We start from the raw sequence: 18,053 nt of genomic DNA, 5'->3' as shown, positions 1-18,053 counted from the left end.
AGCAACGGTGGCTTGTTCGTCGATGCTTTTGCGGAGCGATACGCTATCCCGAAATTACTGCTCTTCTCTGATATTCAACCGATACTCATTATTGTTTGAATTACGAAGATTTCGATTTCGTCATATTAATTTGTTAGGTGAACCCTATCATTTCTGCAGGGCACTCTACAATGAATCGTGGATTATACAAATGAAAATTTTATCATCTTTGTTGTGTCATAAAAATAAAAAATAAAAATAAAAACTTAATAAGGGAATTATTCAATAATACCTTCTTTTATTAAAACATGACAATATCTCTTTCTCCTATTTTTTAATATATTTTTTAATTAAAATAATATTTAATTTAAAGAAATGTAATTTTATGCAGTAGATATGAAATATCTCTGTTCATATTTTTGTTATTGTAGTTATATATTATTATTAAATCAAGTGATTTGAAAGATTATTGAAATATAAGGCTTATTACTCAATAGCTTAAAAAAACAAAGAGGATGAAAAAGCGCCTAGAAAATGCAACCTGCGGTACAAAGCAGCGCCAAAAAAAGATCGTTCCTTGGATGCTCCCATCATATTTAAAAAATTTTTTTTGTTTTCGATGAGTCATTAATTTATATTTTTGCGGTTTTTTAAATTTTATTTTTTTATATTTTTCTACATTTTTTGCAATTATTTTTACGTATTTTTGCTTTGCGCAAAATGAGTTTCAGGGCACATTCACCCTTTCATCATCGATCCGATTAGGAACCCTCATTGCCGACTTTTCCTTTTAGAGATTACTTGGAAGCACATAATGCACATGCGTGAACATTGATTAGTTGATGCATTTACTAACAGATGGCACCATCGACCTGCTTAAAAAGGGGTCAAACTATTGTCCACGAAATCGTGCAGGAGTGACGTTGCTGGAAATCTATTGACTAACCCCGAGATTTCGTAAAAGCGATTTCATAAAAATGTAAAATTGTTTTTATGAGATAATGCCACAACATTAATACACTATTTTTTTTTATTTTAAGTAATATTAATAAATTTTTGATAAAATACAAAAATTATATTATTTACACTATAATATTGTTTAGCATTGTTAATTAATCTAATTTAATCTAATTTATACAATATATAAAGTAAAGAAAAGAAATGCTTTTACGGGAAAGAGATGTAGAATTCTGTAATACATCTTAAAAATATTTCAACTTAAAATACGTATTAGTAATGAGCGTAAAAATATGAGTAATAACATGAAAAATATATTATTTCTCCGGCTTATTCTAAATGTAAGCACGTTTATAAAGGATGTCAATAATAACATGTATGAAAGTAAGTTGCTTAATGCCTTGAAATAAAATCGCACATTCGATCGAGTTCTTGGGAAGGTCGTAACGTTTTTCCTGACAGCGCGGGACGAATACAAGGGATGCAAGTTCGAAGTTTCGCAACCCTTCGGCAAGGGTGCATTGATGTGAATAGTCTACCCCTGTCCTTCGGGGGCCAATGAATTCCGCGCACTGATAATCACGCGTGTCAGTATGCGTGAACCTACTTTGTATGGTCAAGACTAACTTGGTCTCGTGCTATCGGAAACCATTTCTGAGCCTTTCGACAACGTCATCTCACGTACATCATTTCTAATAAATCGTTTTCGGACGAAGCCAACTTTTAGGAGTGCGTACTTCTCTTGATATTTTCGAATCCAGTGGATTATTCGTGGTTTCAATCGTGTGTGAATAATGAAGCGTTCTAGTATCTATCGTATACGAATCGCTTTTGAATTCTACCAAAATGGATATCCGGCTTCCAATCTCTCATGATATCAGACTGATATTAACATGCGCAAGGTATCGATCCCTTTCATTTTGGTCCATTAAGAAAGGATTCGAACGTGACCCGCCCGAATCGGTTTACTTATATCACGAAATTAAATTGTTAACAACAGCAAATCTCCCTCTTTCTAGTCGAAATAAACAACGAAGAAAGAAAAGTTAATAATATATTAATACTAAGTACACGTATGCTAAAAGGAATTACTAAGTTAGAAATGAAACGACATTTTTATTTACATCGCATATTTTGTAAGCGTCTAAAAATATTTCTTTATTACATTCGTAAGATTACTGACAATGTTTTTTTGGTATTATTACAACCTATTTTGATTAATCAAATCATTATTTGAAATTTTTTTCTTAACTTTTATCGATATAGATGTTTTATTGGAAACGATCTATTTATAATGCGATATTTACGCTCAAAATGCAGAATTGCAGAAGGGAGGTTGAACCATCGTGTAAACGGTAACACATAGAATCATGCGCACAGAGTTATATGTCTGCAGAGACGACAAATAATCATTATTTGCACGTCAACTGTATAACGCGAATTTATTGAGAAATTAAATTTAAATTATTTATTATTTATTTATCATCCGAGCCAGTTAAATTGTAATTATGTGGTAATTGAATCAATCAGTTACCATTAACTTCTATTTTATAATAAAATATGTTATTAACTAATAATTATTACCGCATCACAAATAAAGTATATAAATTTATCTCCAAACAGAATTTATCCTCGAAGGCCAATCGCGCTGTACTACAGTTAACATTGAAATACATCTAAGACTTTTAGTATTCTTAAAATTCAAAATCCTAAAATTTATATTTCCTTTAAAATGCGTATTGTTTAAATATTACACTCTTATATCCTTTAATATCATTGAATCATTTAAAATAAAATATTAAATATCTTGCTATTAAATAATCCAAAAAAAAAAATGATAGTTTTAGTAAACGATCTGTTATTTTACAATATTTCAGATACATGTATCTCTACTATGCGTATACGCGTACTGTTTTCAGTCACGCGCAATATCATTGATCGCTATTATAAGCGACAAACGCGCAAGTCTTGCAGATTTATTTAAACATATGTCCACGTTAATTTGTAACATCCAGTAAAATCGAAATTATCTATGAAAGCAACTATAGTATTTTTTTATATTAGTACAACGTACATGACATCACATAGCAGATAAATACAGGAAGGAAATCCAGAATCCACTCTCCCTCAATTTTTGGCCGTCGATAGGCCATCGCGACAGGCCATTAATTCTGCAAAGAACATTTTCGTCGTGCAGTCATCGACGATGACCGACGTCCAAGGGACATTAAATATACTGGACACATCTGGACACAAAACCTGCGATATTTGCACGTGGCCATTTATAACCGACTAGTCCTGCCGCGGCTACTTAGCAGATATTTTACAGTGAAAAGGTACCCTGCGGGGGAACGAGTTCAAAAGTTCACGTGAAAAACAGCGTCAGGAAATTGCTAGGAAATGGCCGGGAGCGGATGGTCACCCTTTCGACGGTGGATCGTCCCTGTGCCTTCGGTCCTTATAATAACCTAAACAGCTGGAAGAAAGACCTTTAAAAGGCCAGCATGCGTCAGACTTAAAAAACGGTCGACGCGGTCTCCGCCGACGAGGTGGAGGGTGGCGTTGCAGAGGAAATTAAGACTTTTCCCCGTGCACACTCTTCCGCTTTCGAACGCTTCTGTTATCGCTTATTACTCGAATCTTTGTACGCATTTTCATGTGCAATCCCGTGAATACTTGCGATTATTTGCACAGCTGAAAATAATAGAGACATCAAGTAAACGACGAAGATGTCATATTTATTCTCAAATAATATAGAGTAGTCTTTCCTCTCTTCCCTCTCTCTCTCTCTCTCTCTCTCTCTCTCTCTCTCTCTCTCTCTCTCTCTATTATGTGTTACTGATATTAACGTATACGCAACGAAATATAACAAAATATGATTATTTATGAAAGAGCTTTGTTAAATACTGCGTTTGACTAAATACAACCGGGAGCGGCAACCAGCCTTTTCCTCCTCTCCGAGCGTTGATTATCGTATGAATAAATTATTAGCGTAATACAATAGAGGATATAATTTATCTCAATGATAGTTCGACCGCATAAAACTACCATTACTGTTTTAACGTTACATTAATACGTTATGTAACATTGAAAGATTTCAAACATATCGGAATTTTATTTCGGTGTAAAACTATTTTTTTTTTAATTTTAAGCTTTTAAAAAATTTTTTCGTTAATTTTATTCGATTTTAATCGTATCAATAAGAAAAGCAAACGATCGATTTGCGTTATCTGATTTTATCGTGTAAACCTCGAAAGGCCGAAATCATCAGTGAGGGTTTCCGCTGCTCTGTTATGTTGCACAGGGAATTCGGGAATACAATTCACCTAAGACAGTAAAGCCGAGATTACGCGAGGCGAGATATAGTTCGACCGCAAGTTTATTTTGCCGGTTCTACCGGCGGCTTTACCGTAAGATCAATTTCTTTTATCGCAAATAAAGATTATTACCGCCCGACTTATAATGTCACCTTCGAGCATTCGTCGTTCTTTATTTTCGCGTCCCGTTATGACATGAATAAATTTTCAAAGTTGTATGTATTCAAAGTTGAATCACGTTCGCTCGCATTACTGAGCAATATCAGCAATCGCATAGTCAAAGTAAAAAAAAAAAAAATATTTCTTGCGCGGAAATAAAAATGAATCATACGCAATGCAAAGTTTGGTAAAATAAATATTTATCTTGAGATAAATGTGAAGAGGAAAATGTCTTATTCTTCCTTTTCTCGACGTTTTCATTTCGTAAGAGAGATTGAAAGGCGTCAAGGGAGAAATAAAACCACGTTGGATTTTCCCGATTGCTATTTTGTCCATTTTTTTAATCCTCCGCTTTACTTCGGTAGAAAACGACGAGAAATCAATTTACAGTAAAACAAACGTCAGCATTGTCGCCGCCTTCGTGGCGCGGAAAGGCAAGGATAACGCGCGGAAACGCGCGCGGTTGGCGGAAATAATACGAGTGTCAGGAAAAAGACTTCGTTGCTTCTCTCATCCACTCTTTTTCACTCCTGCGAACTTTCCGGCGTTCCTTCTCCGGGTGGCGGACCAGCGCATACTTTCTCTACTCCAACTTTTCGCGCCCTCGGACTCGAGAGAACGGCATCCGGCTCCTCTGCTTCTCGCAGTGTCAACCCCTCCTCGCTGCGGAAAGATTCATACGTCGTGGACGTCGTTGCGACAGACCGTGAGAATAAAAAGCGATGTCGTGTCCTCGATTTCACCTTTTTACAGCCGAGAAATCCTCTTACATGGAGGGATAAAGAGTCGCGTAAACCGGGGCGTTCTTCCGTAGAGATTTGTTACGGCCGTGCTCGTCGCTTCGATAATATCGCTTTACGAATTTCCGACTTTAAATGACTTACGTCAACGTGAGCATACTTCACGATAAAAACGATTCAATCCTAGAATTTCTAGTAGTGGGTAAAACATTGCCTACATTCCTTATTTTACGTGAATGAATCTTGAAAGTATTTCGCAGATTTTTTTATCTGTATTGTGTTAAGGTTTTAGAAAAAAAACCGTGTGCTAACTAAAAAATAACATATGTCAATTTACAATTTAAGTGCGACGCACGAGCATCGCTGTTGTATTGTTTGTTGTATAGATACACACGCGTGACGATAAATAAATAGCAAGCGCGAGTGTCTTTATCAGAGACTCAAAAATTGATTAGGTGAAATCTAATTAAATGTTTCCCCTCGTTACAAATTATGACTGATGAAATCTGATTTCTCTATAAGCGTTTGTAAACGCGTATGTATTTTTCGTGACAGGTCACGCAACAACCATAGGAGAAAACGTTCGTGAAAAAATAAAGTGTTCAATAAAAATAACGTGAAGCGATTCGTACTTACGTTTTTATTTAACACTTCATTTGTTATAAAATCTGACCGCGGTCGATTCTTGAAATTTATTACTATTCCATTGTGAAATCGCACAATGCAATGCAACTTCAATGAGAAACACGCAATTGTAATTAGCTCTGAAAATGAAGATAATACTGGTTCGTCTCTACATTCCGTTTTCCTTACGATTTTTTTAACGACAAAGAAGTTTTTTTCTACGCTTACATATAATATATCTTTCCCGATATAAAGGAGCTACCGCTCGGAGTTTATTTCATGGCAATCTCTTGCGTGTTTTACGGCTAACACGTCACGACGTGCGTGGCGAAGCTGAAAAACCAAGCTGTGGGGCAGCAGAGAGCGGACGAAGCATCTCGCAAACGAAGGGAGACTTTATGATACTCTTCTCAACGCCTTCTCTCTGTTTTGTTTTACAGGTCATCGCTTTCTTTATCGTTTGCAGATTTGATTCGTAGAATCCGGAGACACATCGTTCAGATTACAGGCAAATTGTCGTGATTGCGATTTCTTTGACTTAATCTTCGAGAGCATAACTAGAAATGCTTTAAAACTTACTGAATATCGTCGAGAGATTTATTACCACCGCAAACTATTGAATTATAAAATGTTCTAATTAAAGAAGTTGATGTAAGATAAAATAGAATATTTTAACATAATTTTTTTTAAACGTAAGACAATATTGCGACATGGTCATGTTGCATGTCGGAAAGATGTTTTAATTATTTCTTTATTGCAAACGCAATTTACGTAGCAAAGAAATAACTATAAAATATAGGTATAATTAGAAATTACATGATTCGTATGATAATAGATACTTCATCAATCAATAATTGCATATTTCAAGCGATCTATGTAAGATATGCAATTGATTGATATAGTACTGTAGTGTACTATATACTGATTGCACAAGATAACGTTCGCATCGTAATGAGAATTGGGGAATGTCGTAAAACAGCGTCTAGCCATAGTAGAGACGTAGTTTTAGCTAATTCGCGAGAAGACGCGTCTCTCTCTCTCTCTCTCTCTCTCTCTCTCTCTATCTTTATCTATCTATCTATCTATCTATCTCTCTTTGCCTTTGTCTCTATCTATCTGTCGAAATCGCCTCCACTTTGCTTCCGGAGCGGTTCCGCGTAGCAGCGGCCACCCGGACGGTCATCGTGGACCCCACTGCGCGTAAATCACGGCACTGCCGCAGATCCAATTATCAAATTGTCCGGCACTTCAGCCTAGAGAGACTTCGCTCCGTTTCGACTATGGTAGTAGAAGCTATGCCGAACGACGTTTACGCCGAAGAACGCGAGTGAGACTACTGGAAGGCCGAGTCCGCTAACTAAGGGAGCGATAGATCCTACAGGGCAAAACCACGAAAGACGGGACGACGACGTTAGCGGCGAAGATTTATCGCTTAAGTGACTCTATCGAAGTGAAACCTCGTGTACGTCGAGAGAGAGAGAGAGAGAGAGAGAGAGAGAGGGGGGGGAGGGGAGAAAATATTTCATTCGTTGTATAGATCAGTTATTTGATAAACAGATGAGAGTTTTTTAGTCAGGTCAACATTCATGTATTTCATTGTATATACTAGATGATAACAAATTAATCGATAGTTTTTAACAAAAAAATGTATTACTTTCTATTTCGATATTACTTCAGAATGATCAAACAAAAGAGCTAACAAAAATTTTGATAGCTTAACTAATTATTTCTGAAGCGTGCGAGACAAATAATAGACAAATTGCTTATTGAGCGTCTTTTATTAAAATTAACTTTTCGCGATTAAATGTCTCCTAACCGTTTTTTACTTACAATTTTATCAAATAATAATTCGTTGTCGCATATAAAAATACACAAAATCAAATAAATATTTATCAAGTAATGTTTATAAATATTTTGTTTTTTGTTGGAAGTTTTAATTTGACAGCTTTAGATTAATAAAAATATTGTCTAGGTTGTATTCGAATTGATGAATTGATGTAATCGCGTAACAATTGCATTGCGTTCAATAAACTCTGTTACATCTTGCAATATGCAACTCTGATAAATTATCAATTTAATGAAAATTCGAGAATAATCCATTGTGTAAGGCTTTTGAAATAATATATTAAAATTATAACTTTTATATCTTTTTACGGGTTGCGGAGAGTTTATTATTAGATTTAATAACTAAAACTCTGATTAATGATTAATGAGCAATTAACAATCAATTCAAGAGAAAATCTATTGCCGTATCGACAAAAAATCCACATTATATTAAGTATAATTCACTTTCATATACTCTATTTTCCTTATATTTTTCTAATATAATATTATTCATCAGAATATATAAATCTTTTTCTGTAATTAATAAAACAGTATTTAAATAATACGCTTTTCTTATTGAAATGAATAATTAATATTGTATTTTCGGCTATTAAACATAGTTGGCATGTTGTTTTTATCTGGGACATTTACGGTAATTTCATAACAAGCTTAATGGTTTCTTAGGGGTTGAACCGTCGCGTGTAACGGAAAGGAGTGGTTAGCTCGGAAGTGTAAGTCGGAAGTGCGTGTAGATGTTGCACTGTGTTAAGGAAAGGGATACAAATGTACATACTCTCTGCACGCAAGACTAATTCAGACATCAGCCTGAAGAGAAACGAAGGTAATTCATTCACTAAGTCTGAAACACGATAATTCTATTATGATCGTTCTATTATAGGAATTGATATAGAAATCATAATGGAAATATGCTGATCTAATAGCATGTATTTCTCGATTCTTGAGAGAGAAATTAAGATGATTTTCAATTAGATAAAAATTAGATAATATCTGATATATTCTTTCATATATATAGTTGAAAAAGGACTGTTCCTAATATATCTCATAATAGCAATTTATCGGTAATACAAGTGGTCAATTTTACAAAGCAGAACTTGTTGAAAAATACTGGGAAAAGATAACGCTGTTATCGTTTCTTTGAAACAGCTTCTGATTCTTGAGTGTGATTCACGTCACTTTAACGACCGCGTGACACATGCGGTTACGCTGCGACAATATACATCGATAATTGCAACTGCTTGAATCTCATCCCGCGATAACCCAGCATTTCCAGCAATTTCGTCGCGAGATGCAGACACTGTCGAATGCATTTCACATGGAAAAATGTAATTTTTGCCGTTCTTACTCTAGGATTTTCCATTTTATCGAATTTCCGTTTAACGTTTCGTCTTCATAACATGAGTTGGAATCTTTTTCCCGATTTTTATTATCTTTGGCTAACTATACATATCTGGCTCTGTAATTGCACAATTATCGTCATAATGAAATGATTCACCACTCATCAGTTAGTCCAGAATCAAGACCGAATTTGATAAACGTTTTAATCGTTTACATTGCATTAAATTACAGATAATGGCGCACTCAATTAAGCGAACTTTGCGCATAGAGAGAAAATATTATATATGATAGCTACGGGGGGTTTGGTTGGAGATTGAGTGACAGTGGGAATTAGGCGTTTACATATTTTTGGCTGTATGCTGCATCGGTTGTTTGTTATTAATGCATGTAATTAATACTATATGTACAAATTATACAAATTACATAATTCATTATAATATCCATGTACTATTGATATCGTTAATTTAGCTAGATGAAAATACTTGAAATTTATGAGGATTCACACGGAAAAGTTAAAATCGCATCTCTCGTAGACAAAATAAAAAAAAATTACTTAATATTATTTTATGTTGCTTAAAAATACTGCAGAAATTACAGTATTAATATACAGATTATTTATTTTTCAGATTTTATTTTAACTTTCTATAGTATTTTGATAGACTGTTGCAAGTATTCGAAAGCTAATAATTATTGGCTTTAAAAATGCGATCTATCTCTAGTTCTGTTTCTCTAAAAAATAATTATATTATAGTTATTAGAATAAATGGATGTGTGAGATAAAATAATAATTATAATGTTTGAACATAGATAGTAGAATTTTGACTCGAATTCTGCACTTGAGTTGAATGCTTATAATTTCTATTAATCCTTTTGTTAATGTATGGATACTCATATAGGATGTTAAATAATACAAATTTTTATATTTTTGTGTGAATTTTATGATGCCTCAAAAGCTCCATCTTTCGAACAACAAAAACCAGTTTTGTACAAACTTTATTTCGTTTTTATTTTTACATTTTTTTTTTTGCGGGAACATGACGGTGAAAAGGTGAAAATTATGCATTGACAGAAGGATTAATACTTAATAACGGCATCTTTTGGGAAAAAAAACGTGATGACTATTATGATGGACAATTTTCTAAAAATAAGGGTTTTCTTTTATAGGGAGGAAGGACAACTGAATCAATTTGGAGAACGGTTTTGATAGGCCGAATGACACGTGAATGCGTTATACGGCGGGGTGTTCTGAAATATTACACTGGTGCCGCCAATTATCGCCGACAGCGAGCGAAAAACGTAATGGACGATTACAACTAACATCAAATCGTGACACTTTCGGACAATAAAAAGTCGGGAATGTGCAAACTGTGCGCGCCGTGACGGCCGCGGCACGACGACACTGTTGACAAAACGTGATTATATTTTGCTACATCATACGCGAAATCGGGGCCAAATGTCGAAATAATAACTTTGTGCAGATACATTATAGTGAGGAATGCGAAAACGAAATAATGTTATCAAGGGCTGCAAACCGTATTATTAATGCTAGATCAATTTTGAATTTGACAGGCGCGTTAAATGATAATTCTCGCTAGCTATCTCACTGTAAGGATCTTTGAATAATTTGCAATTAGTAACATTACTAACACTGTATCATTATATGATTATAATATAATTAAAAATGTCTAATACAAATTGTACGAGTGTATATATTTATGTATTCTAAATAATTACATTTCATTTTAAACATTTCAAATGACAATTTTGCTAGAGAAAGAATTCGATAATATTTTTTTGAGTTTGATATGTTACTATAAATTTTGAACGAATAAGGGTAGTTATTCATGACATTGCAATTGTTCAACTATGTGTCAACATTTTCGATTTACTTTTGTTATCTTTGCATGTTAAATCTTGATTAATTTGTAATTTACGATGATTTGTTCATGCTTTGCATAGAGATAAATAAGAATATATCTTCCTGTTTTGATGATGAAGCCAGAAATGACTTCGGAGAAATTTTACGCGTGCAAAGGAGGAAGAAAAATTGGTGTCTTACCGAGAAGGGTGATTCATGTTTTGTAGCGCGATTTATTATTAATTCTAGAATTTTAATTAAAATTATAAGGATCGTTATTAGCAAAAGCATTCTAAAAAGAATATTTGTTAACTATGCATAAAACGTATTTCAATGTTATGATTATCAAATTAATAGAATTCAATCTTATATATTTCACAAATGCTGAAATCCATCTCTCGCGGTGATATTTTCATTGCAGTGAATATGTTGTGGCTGGTTGCGATATCGAATAAACGAATAAATAAAGAAGTGATGCGATTGCACCGCGATACTATCGTGGGCCACGAAGAAGAGCTTTTATTATCGTGATATTGTTTTGCGGGGAGTTTATAATTTTTTCAAGTTAAGATTATTCATGAGCACATAAACTTTTACGTAATGTGTTTATGTACCCTTATAATTCTTGCGATATTTGTGCAATATTTGATGAAGCCTGATAAATGATAATAATATCAGTGAACGTAAAGAACATAGACTCGTAAAAATTCTTGATGCATTGCACCATGTATTTAAAGAGATTATTGTTCTAAATATATTTCTATTTGCGCATACTGATTCTGTATATAAGCTGAGTGACTGCCGAAACGATTCACTTTGAATTGAGCTGACTAAAGGTGAGAATACAAAAATTTCTTTTTAAGTTCAAAATTCAATATTTTCTCTCTCAATATTTCTATATATTATAAAATAGGAATCTTTCAAGCAATCAGAATGATTATAGTTTGGTTTGCAATCCTCTCAATGATTTTAATCTATAAAAGATGGAGTATATATAGAGTGAATATTGGTAAGTACTGTTGTATGAATCTTATGTTTAAAACTATAATATGTGCATACTTAAATCTTTCATTAATTTATATATTTATTTCGTTAAAATTATTAAATTAATTAATACTACTTAATAACATTTACTTAATAACATTTTTTTAATAATAAATTTTCTCTGTAATTTATACAAATGATACAAAGTTGATAAGTTCCAGAAGTAATAATTTCTAGAAGTATGTATATAATTAATGTAAGAAATGCAAATGCACTGATATTTAATTTACTTAATTGTTATGTATATTTTATATATTTCCATAGTATATTATGTTATTTTTTTTAATATATTAGATTAATTAAATATATTCTTTATACTTTACGCTTCTTTATTCCGAGTTATTCACAATTAAAAAGAATAAAAAAAGAGTGACAAATATTTTTTTTATATAAAAAATCCTGTTTAGAATATATAAATAATATAGATTGAACTAAAAGTGAGCAAGTGCATTAAGTTAAATAAAAATAATTAAGTTATATAAAAAACATCGTGCAAAATCATAATTTTACGTAATTTTTTTCAGTGCACAAGTAATGATGACTGTTGTGGAGCATTTATATGCAATGCAAGGTCTAGTCGTTGCGCTGGAGGACCGAGAATAAGGGGATCAAGACAACCAGGGGGGCCATGGGGATTCAGAGGTCCAGGAGGCTCGGAAGTAGAATGGCAATGAACTATTATTTATGTTCCATAATCATAAATAATAGTTCGACCTGGACTAGTATAGAACTACAATTTAATTAATTTAAAAATATGCGAGAATTCATACAATAATTGGAAATATATACTTCTTAGTCATTACACAGTAAAATGTTATTTGTGTCTCTATGACTATAAGAATCTTTTTTTATTATTCAATCAAATTGAATTCAATTGAACTATATATAATAATAAAAATAATTTATTTTATAGTAATAATATTATTTCATAAAAATATGATTGTATTCGAATTCTCATGTTAGAAACGAGTATATACTCAGACGTAAATTATAAAATAAATTGCTGTGATTGTTAATCAAAATTAATAAATAAAAAAGTATATAATATTATCAAATTCAAAACGATGTCTTTAATTACTTAAAATTTAGTGTATGATATATATAATCACTATAAATTGCTGCAAGACAAATTTTCTTTTCAGTTTTCGATTTAGTATTATATATGTTACAACTGAATACATGAGTTTGCTTAAATATTTTGCAATAATTCATCTTATTTCAAATAGTTAGCGATATTCCGTTAGAATAAAAAGTATTAAAAAACGATATTATTGGAAATTTATTATTAAAAATTATTATACCTTAGAAATAATATAATAACATTAATTTTTAACAATTTTTTAAAAATTGTATAATAATAGTCAATCATCTTTATATTCTGATTGTTCTACTAAGTAAATGGAAAAGGTTTATTTAGAAATTTTTTTTAGAGAAAGAGAGAGAGAGAGAGAGAGAGAGAGAGAGAGAGAGAGAGAGAGAGAGAGTATTTTAGTTGATGTATTCTTCTCAATGCATTTGTTTAATAATAAAGTAAAATTATAAATAACGTGACAAAACAATTATTAAATTATTAAATTTATACATTTTTGTTTTATAATTTAATTATTACATTATGTAATATAATCCTATAGAATATATTAAATATCATATAAAAAGATTTTAACGTCAATAAAATTCTCCGATTTGCAAAGTACGAAACTATTGAACTTCTTACAGTTTTAATTCAAATTGTAAAAAAGACAAGAATATAGCATCGTAACAATCTTTCAATATTCAGTTAATAAATATTTCCTTAATTAATAAATATTTTCTACAGCAGATGATAAAAGCAGTACATTTCCGATTTATGCAAGTGTAATATGTAAAGTATAAATATTGTTCGCGAAAAGACACATACATTGCATACCATATGTATAATCAATTACTCTAAAAAAAAAACGGTAAATTCTAACATTATGTAATTTTTTAAAATAAAGGCTGAGAATTCAAATAGAGATACATAGAAACAAATTATACTCAATTTGAAACGATTATATTCTATTCAATATAATCATTGTTTCCTACATAAGTAACAATATAAAATTTTTTTTTAAAGAAAATTTGATAATCTCAAATTTCAATAATATTATATTTTTATACTAAATCATATATTCTTATTAACAATATTATAATCTACTTCTTGATTCGAAAATAGTGTAATTTTCTATCCGATATTATTTCCTTTCAAATAAAGAATTATTATTATTCATTATTATTAAATAATAAAAACATATTTTTCTTGATATAATTAGATTAAATTTCTTCATGTAAGCAAATTATTTCGATTTAGCGTTAAATAATCTTATTTCAAGTCTTGTATGTCAAAAATAACGATATTTTCAAAATAAAAATAGTCTCTTTTAATCAAATTGAAATCCACTTGTAAAACAAAAATAATTTATTTTATATTAATAATATTTATTTTATAAATAAAAATATATTCGGATTCTTTTATGTTAAAAATAAATATATATATTTAATTATAAATTATAAAATAAATAGCGGTTAATAATTAATTGATGTAAATAAAAAATTATAAAATAATATCGATATCTTTTTTTAATTCTTTTTACTTATAATTTAGCGCATAATATGGTCACTGTAATTTGCTGTGATATAAATTTTCTTTTTAGTTTTTTCTAAAGTATGTTGTAACTGAATACATGATGTGTGTTTATAAAATCTTCAGTAATAATCCATTTTATCTCAAATAATGGTAATATTTAGGTAGAATCGAAAGGCGGTATTATTAGAAATTTATTATTAAAAATTATTGTACTTTAAAAATAACTTTTTTTTAATAAGAAATATGTCAAGATACAATAGTTAACATATATTTTGATAGCCTCATATATTCAGAGAAGATATGTTAAATAATTATTTTTAATATAAATATTTTTAATATAATTTATAAATAAAGTAATTATTTAATAACAAAATAAAATAATAATAATCTTATTTTACAAAACAGTTTATCATGACAATCGTATTTTACAATTTTATTATTATATTATGTAATTTAATTGTACATAAGATATCGAACATTATAAAACATTCTAATGTCGTCAACAAAATACTACGATCAGCAAAATATGGAACTGTAATTACACAATATGAACCTTTTATGATTATAACTAATAATTCAAATTAAAAAGATAAGAATATAACTTTGTAATAGTTTGTCCAAACAAATGTTCGTTTTATATACACAGTAAAAAGAACATAACTTTATAATAGTCTGCGAAACAGATGTTTCTACAGCAAGTAAGCAGCATATAGATACATTTCGATATTTTTCCGATATTTTTATTTTTTATTTTGTTGTGCTAAGAGCGGACACAACAGATTCGCGTTCCGTAGGAGACGTCAAAATTGAGTTACACGTTTTTTTAAGAAATATTAGAGCAGTTTATTAATAATAAAATGTCTTTCACTTCACTTTAGTCTTTTGTTATTTAAATATTCCCGACGTGTTACACAGACTTTTGACGGACGGACTGATTTTGGACACTACTGACGTAGTGTCTTTTTGTGAATCCAAACTATGAGCGAACTTTGAATCAGTGTTCCAGTCCGGTTATATTCTGCTCTTTTTTTTATGTGTCCTTACTGGTGAGGCACCTCCCATCAACTTTCTCGGTATTCATCCGAGGTCGCGCGATAATAACACACGTCGATTGAACGTGGTGTTTAATTAAACTTTCGGTTTTATTTTATTATTATGTCATGCGAACACGGCATTCGTTTGACAATTTGTACAAGTGTAATAAAATGCGGCATAAATACTCTCCAAAAACCAAAGATCGAACAATTATTATTACATCGATCTGCAACCAATTTCATTTTCAAGAAAAAGTTCCTATATTTATCTAATTTTCCTATATTTATCTAATTTTTTGAAATAAAAGTTGAAAATCCAAATTTATATTAAGCTGTTTATATAAAATCACTTAAATTATATATAAAATAATTATATATAAAAAATATATCCACATGAAGTTATTGTGATAATTTCTATAGAAGTATCATTATTTATTAGGAAAGAGTTGCTAAATACGTATCACAGGCAATCGTCTAATACATCATCTCTCGTCAATATTTTATATTTTTATTTACATTTTTATTTTATATTTCTATTTATATAAGTAACATTTAATGATAAAAATAAACGAAAAATATGAAATAAATAAGAAATAAGTAGTATAAACAAAATTTTAATGTGAGCATGTATATGTGTGTGTGTGTGTGTGTTGTAAAAAGAATTTATAGTAAAATACTTCACATACATTGTATATACATATTTACAACTATTATAAAGAACCATAACAATAAAATCGATATTTTTCTAAAAATCTATTAAATTTCCTAAATGGTATCATTACAAAGTTTATAATAAATTATATTAATGTTAGACTAATAACTGATAGTAGAAAAACTAATAAATGATATATACAAATAAAAATATATCATTGTAAAAATTTAAGTCAATTTTATTTTTATTACGTTTATATATTTTCATTATTGTTATTTATTAGTTATTAAATATTTAATCCTTTTTTGAAATCTTTGTTTCAATTATTGATAAAATTAAGTATTAATAATTAATGATTCCGTCTATTAATTTTATTTGTTTTAATTATTTTAATTCATAAATTCAATACTCGCAAAATGATTTAGGAGATTTATATGTGTTTTAGAAAAATCGGTTATATTCAATTGCCTAAATAATTGTAACATTTTACGAAAATGTTTATAAAATTATAATATTAATTTGTTATTAATAAAAAGTTAAAAATGTAATAATAAGTACTTGAAATATCAAGCTACAATTTTTAACGTTTATTTGTGTAGAAATAGGGAATAATAGAGCTCTCTCTCTCTCTAAACGGGAAATACAATAAACAGTAGCTTAAGTAGTACACATTCGACAATAATCCTCTATTATTGTATCAGTATCAAATTAGTAGATTTAAAAAATAATAATTATGAAAAATATTGACAAGATAAAATACGTTGTTTTCATCATTTTCGTTCTAATTGCTATGGCAATGGTTGAAGAAAAAGTTGAATTATCATGTCTTGGTCTGTATGAGAAAGTAAGTATTTATATTTTAAGATGGAATAGAAGTCATTTTTCATATTGTACAGACAAACGAAAACAACGAAATTAAAATTCTGTGTATAATTCATATAAACTTTATTATATTAAGTTCATAGGAAAATCTTTTAAATCTGTATCATCTGCAATATTAATTAATATTAATTTTTAATGGGGAATATGTCTTTAAATATTACGTTTTAAATATTTTAGTGTTTAAACAGTCTTCAATAGTGTAAAGGTCTGACATGTTTGATGGTGTGCCGGATGATGATCCGCTTGGACTAGATAATAACAGACTTCATGGTCCTGTCCAAGAGGTTATTACTTTAATATTACTTTAATATTCATATTGTTCATTTCTTTATATTTGCACATAACGTTATTTTTTCTTTTATATATATATATCTTCTTTTGTGCATGTGTATATATGCACAAAAGAAGAAAATTATAACTAATTTTAAATAAAGATATTCAAGAGCAACATTTTTCGTTTTATTTATTAATAATTAATTAATTCATTATATGCATATAAATATATTTAGTACATTTATATATATAAAAATTTTTTAATATCAGTGTATTTAAATTTGCATTGTTATTGTATGTATAATCGATTATTTATTTATTTATTTATTTATTTATTTATTTATTAATGCGATTGTGACACAATGATTATTGAATTTTATCGTGATAGTAATAATGTATATAATACTCTCTTTTATGTTGACTGCATTTATTTATACATGTAAAATTTCATTAATAGGATAATAATTGACGAAGCATCTGATTTTCTTATTGACTAATTTAAGTGAGATGCATAATATTATTCTGAGATAATCAGACACATGTATTAAAAAAATTTAGTGTAATGTATATTCATAATTTTCATTATGAACTTTTTGTTAAAAAGTGTAAATGTGTATCCAAATACATATACAATAATATATAATTATTAACTTAAAGTTGCTTCAAGTCTATTTAAAAATAACTGCATATAATATCTCTTTAGAATTTATCGTCTTTAATAACTATTTTTGAAAGTATAATTGTACATT

At 29.8% G+C, this 18,053-nt stretch overlaps 1 long non-coding RNA gene across 1 annotated transcript; it reads left to right on the top strand.

Moving 5' to 3' along the window:
• Positions 1-7,038: 7,038 nt before the first annotated feature.
• Positions 7,039-12,920, top strand: LOC105144496 (uncharacterized). The gene is made up of 5 exons (XR_845928.2): positions 7,039-7,238; positions 8,285-8,441; positions 10,121-11,650; positions 11,728-11,823; positions 12,383-12,920. It is a non-coding gene; the product is annotated as an uncharacterized LOC105144496 (long non-coding RNA).
• The last annotated feature ends 5,133 nt before the right edge of the window (positions 12,921-18,053 follow it).

The sequence above is a fragment of the Acromyrmex echinatior genome, chromosome 8 (assembly GCF_024713525.1).
Source record: "Acromyrmex echinatior isolate Ae372 chromosome 8, ASM2471352v2, whole genome shotgun sequence".
Taxonomy (NCBI): Eukaryota; Metazoa; Arthropoda; class Insecta; order Hymenoptera; family Formicidae; genus Acromyrmex; species Acromyrmex echinatior.
This window is presented reverse-complemented; position numbering and strand designations above follow the sequence as displayed.